Below are 4,968 nucleotides of genomic sequence, written 5' to 3'. Positions count from 1 at the left end.
GATTGGATGTGCTATATTGCTGAGGGTAAGATTCTGAAGGACTGGAACCCGGTTCTTTGAGCTTCAATGGGGGCAGGAGAAGAAAGGGTAATGGGGCAATGTGAGACTGGAAGAAGCTAAGGGACAGCAGAAAAATACCAGGTAAGAGTGCAAGTAGGAGGGAAGGAAAAGGAGAGAAGGAATAAGAGGACTGAAAAAGAGAAACAGGTGTAAAAGTGTAGGTAGGGAGATTCCAGGACCACCATCTGTGGACAGATGGTAACAGCAAAGGAACTTGTCATTCCAAAAGAAGAAAAATGTACCTGTGTGTTTACCCTGAGGCTTGTAAATGTAACGAGACAGAGACTCTTTGATACAACTTACACCTGAGATGGTTGGGAAAGCCAGTATGTGAGGTGTCTCTGAAGCCCCATGAAAATACAGAGCTAAATTCAGAGACTCTTTTTACCAGCAGTTATGGTGAGAGCAGGCCTGCTGCTGGCTCATTTCATGGTTCTAAGCTGGGTTGACTCTGAACCCACACCCCATCCAAAAGAAACTGCCCAAACAGATGCTTCCCCAAACCCCAGCACCCAGGATCACTCACAAAGGTTGGTTGAATATTTATATGAAAAAACCCAAAGTGTCAAATTTTAATATCTGTTGCAGGATAATATGGGCTTCCCTGGTGGCTAAGATGGTAAAGAATCTACCTCTTTGCAGAAGACTGGGATTCAATCCCTGGGTTGGGAAGATCCCCTAGAGAAGGAAATGGCAACCCTCTCCAGTATTCATGCCTGGAGAATCCCATAGACAGAGTCTGTCGGGCTACAGTCCAAGGGGTCGCAAAGAGTCAGGCACAACTGAGCAGCTAACATACTTGCGTAACCACAGAATAACACAGAGTGAAAGAGTTGGGGAAATTATCTAGTGTGTATATTTGTGCATGCACGTGCATGCACACACACACACACTAAATTTACTGTGAAGAAAATATTTAATATCTGCTGCTTAAAACCGTGTTCTTTTGAAGATGTCAGTAATCCTATTCATTTTTACTCACCTTTCTGGAAACATCTACCTGTGAGGGAGTTTCCTCCTTTGACATTTACAACATATTGATGACTTTCAAAAATCAAATTTCCAAAGGTATCAGGCCCATTTGTTTCATTATTTTGAGAAAAGATACACTCATCCTTTTTACATGAAAATGAAGACAGTCACAACAAGAATGATATAGAAAAATTCTCAAGCAAAGTTATCTCAACTATCCTCACTACTGATCAGTGGACTCATCTCCATCTTGGTCCTGTGAGCCCCAGAGACCGTTCCACCTGTACATCCCTGATTTCTTCTGGTTGGAATTAACACCAGGCGACTGTCACTCATCTTGTCCTTGGAGATGAAGTTCATCCACATCGTTTGCTGAGGCTTCTCCTTCTCACCTTGAATTCCTAGATCTTGGGTTCATTTCATTGCTTTAAAAATATCTAACCTGGGACTTCCCTGGTGGTTCAGTGGCTAAGGCTCCATGCTCTCAATTCAGGTGAGCCCGGGTTTGTTCCTTGGTCAGGGAACCGGATCCCACATGGCACAGCTAAAGATCCCACATGCCCACAACTAAGACCTGATGCAGCCAAGTAAATAAATATTATAAAACAAATCTAGCCTGCTGCTCCCCAACCTTCCAGGCCCCTAGGGCTGCCCCAACTTTTAGAATCTTCCAGAACCTCCCTTGCTGAACTTTTTACTGTGTAGTTGAGCTTGCGTGCGTGCATGCTCAGTCATGTGTCTTTGTATGATCCCATGGACTGTAGCCTGCCAGGCTCCTCTGTCCATGGAATTTTCCAGGCAAGAGTACTGGAGTGGGTTGCCATTTCCTTCTCTAGGGGCTCTTCCTGACCCAGGGATAGAACCTGGGTCTCCTGAAAGAATCTCTGGCAGATTCTTTACTGTCTGAGCCATCTGGGAAGTGCTGAACTTTCCTAATGGTTATTTCCCTTGTTTTGCATAGACCTGAGTTCTTTACTCATTTCTCTATGTAGTTACAATTGATAACTCCCTGTTTCATCCAACTGAAAAAAAAAATGCTATAATTAAATAAATGCTGCCAAATTATGGTATCACTTCAAAATGAAACCAAATATATTCACCCAAGCAACTTTTAAAGCTTTTTCAACTAAATGAGGAGATGAGGGTATTTGAGGTAGAAAGGCATAGTCTCAACAAAAGCACATGACCTGGGAGGGAGGGAGGGTCACTGCACCAAAGGTCTGAAGTATAGGTTTCTAGACTTCTCCCCATCTCGCCATTGCTTCTTATATTCTCTGTGCTCTTGGGAAAATATCATATATTTATCAATAATATTTTGGTGGGCATATGTGCTGGGCTTTCTGCTAAGCACTGGCCAACTGTCAGGAACAAGACATAGTCCCTTTCTTCACAGAGCTTAAGGTAAACCAGAAGTGGATGAAATTGGAGCCTATTATACAGAGTGAAGTAAGTCAGAAAGAAAAACACCAATATAGTATATTAATGCATTTATATGGAATTTAGAAAGATGGTAATGATGACCCTATATACGAGACAGCAAAAGAGACACAGATGTAAAGAACAGACTTTTGGGCTCTGTGGGAGAAGGTGAGGGTGGGATGATTTGAGGGAATAGCATTGAAACATGTACATTACCCTATGTGAAACAGATCGCCAGTCCAGGTTCGATGCATGAGACAGGGTGCTCAGGGCTGGTGCACTGGGATGACCCTGAGGGATGGGATGGGGAAGGAGGTGGGAGGGGGGTTCAGGATGGTGAATGCATGTACACCCATGGTTGATTCATGTCAATGTATGGCAAAAAACACTACAATATTGTATAGTAATTAGCCTCCAACTAAAATAAATAAATTAATTTTTTTTTTTAAAAAGGTAAACCAAAGACTGAGGCCACTGCTCAGGATACCTTAGAGGTGCTTCTCCAGGAATCTCTGGTCAAGATGAATTGAGGGACTTCCCTGGTGGTTCAGTGGCTAAGACTCTGCACTCCCAATGCAGGGGGCCTGGGTTCAATCCCTGGTTAGGGAACTAGATCTCACATGCCACAACTAAGACTTGGCACAGCCAAATAAATTTCTTTTTTAAAAAAAAGATGAATTGAGATAAACCACATCAAGCTAGGGAGGTCCCTCCCCACTTAGTTGAGAGGGACCAAGAAAGTGTTACAGATCTTCCCCTTGATCTGATCTAAAAATCCAGCTCTGTCTGATGTAGCTCTATGTGAACAATACATTCAAACCTGGAGTTTCTATCTCCCTTGCCCCACCAACTCTTTCTGGGTCCCGCACCAAGTACCATCAATTTTATCTCCTAAGGAGATCTTGGGTCCATCTACTCCTCTTCACCTCTAGGGCAACCATTTGTCTAAGCTTCTATCATCTCTTACCTCAACTACAGCATATTTACTTCTGTGTACCTTCAACGGTTTCTCCTCACTGCAGTCAGATTGCCCCAAACTAAAGTCTGATCTTGCTGCTTTTCTCCCCACTTCCACTTTCCCAAACCCTTCAGTGTGTTCCCATTGCCCTTTGACTAAGATTAAAACACATGACATAAACCACATTGTCCCAGCACACTTCACGAACCTTCATTTTAGGCTACTGTCTTCATTTTGCCATCTGAGGACCTTTGCCCATGCTTCTGCTTATCTAGTTTCTTCATCCTACAGACTCAACCCCTTCTCGGGCAAGCCCATACAATTCCAAATTCCTACCGCCATCTTTTCATTCCAACGACATTCCCATCTTATACATTCTCACCACAGTCTGTAATTTACTTCAGGGAGCTTACACTCTGTAATTATGTATTTGTGTGACAGGTAAGTTAGGTAATATTGGCCTTTCTTATCAAATTGTATAAGTTTCATGAAATCAGAACCCACGTTGGTTTGCTTATCTTCCTATTCCCTTGTCTAGCAGACTGCTGGCATATAGACCAGTGTTCAGTAAATATGTCTTGAATAAATGCAGAAATAAGCCTGTATTAATCCTTCTAAGGTGCAGTCTAGCACTTAAGATCAAGCTCGCCAGCTGCATTACTTGTGCTGTCAGTGTGTCTTTTCAAACAAAATCCTGTAACTTCCTCAAGCCTTTGAGTATTTCTGCAAGGGGCTCCCTAATGCTGGTTTGTTGCCATAGAGATTTCTCATGACCTGTTGGTCCAGAGACACTGTGAAGGAGCCTGTGTCTAAGTTGAGACTTAGGGTTCAGTGGTCACAGAAAAAGGGAGCATCAGACATCATTTTGTCCATTTTTCTGCCTGTAGGCAGGGCATGTCCACGTCATCCAGGCTGAAGAGAATCCCTTTCTATTTAAAATCTCCCCAGAAACTCTGAAACTTCTGTGGGAAACCCAGCCCAACATTTAATGAGAGAAATTTCCAGAAGCATCTAAGAAAAATGATCAATTTTGGCTCTTCTCCACTCTATTAATCCCAACAATTCTCAAGAACACAAGACATCTCAGTTCCATCAGTATGGAGGGAAGAGCTAAACATTTTCAAAATTAAAGGTTTTTTTTAATATTTATGAATTATTTGTGACAACTTAATCTACACCACTGTTTATAAAGATAATACTGGCCAACAGTTGCATAAGTTTTTGCGTGTTGAAAAATAAGACAATTCTACTGACACACTGCTGGCGTTCTTCAATCCTGTGATTCACTTCTTAAAACAAAATATGAGTAAATCCATTCTTCTATATGAGGCATTAAAATTACCAGGGTTCTAATGCAGATTCTGGTTTAACAAGCTTTCTAAGCTCTTTTTGCACATAGCATCTGCCCAGAAAAGAGCCAGATCACAGCTCTTGCCTGATTCGTCCCTGGAAATAAATAGTGCCCTAGTCTGAAACAGGTCTTGCAAAGCAACGCAGCATCCTGTCACACTGTATACCAGCAACTGCCCGGAACTGTTTCATTTCAGCTCCTTTTGAGA

General features: G+C 42.4%; 1 non-coding gene across 1 annotated transcript; it reads left to right on the top strand.

Annotated features, from left to right (window-relative positions):
• The first annotated feature begins 2,987 nt into the window (after positions 1-2,987).
• Positions 2,988-3,060, top strand: TRNAG-CCC (transfer RNA glycine (anticodon CCC)). The gene has a single exon. It is a non-coding gene; the product is annotated as a tRNA-Gly (tRNA).
• The last annotated feature ends 1,908 nt before the right edge of the window (positions 3,061-4,968 follow it).

This window comes from Bubalus kerabau, chromosome 3, assembly GCF_029407905.1.
Source record: "Bubalus kerabau isolate K-KA32 ecotype Philippines breed swamp buffalo chromosome 3, PCC_UOA_SB_1v2, whole genome shotgun sequence".
Lineage (NCBI taxonomy): Eukaryota > Metazoa > Chordata > Mammalia > Artiodactyla > Bovidae > Bubalus > Bubalus kerabau.
This window is presented reverse-complemented; position numbering and strand designations above follow the sequence as displayed.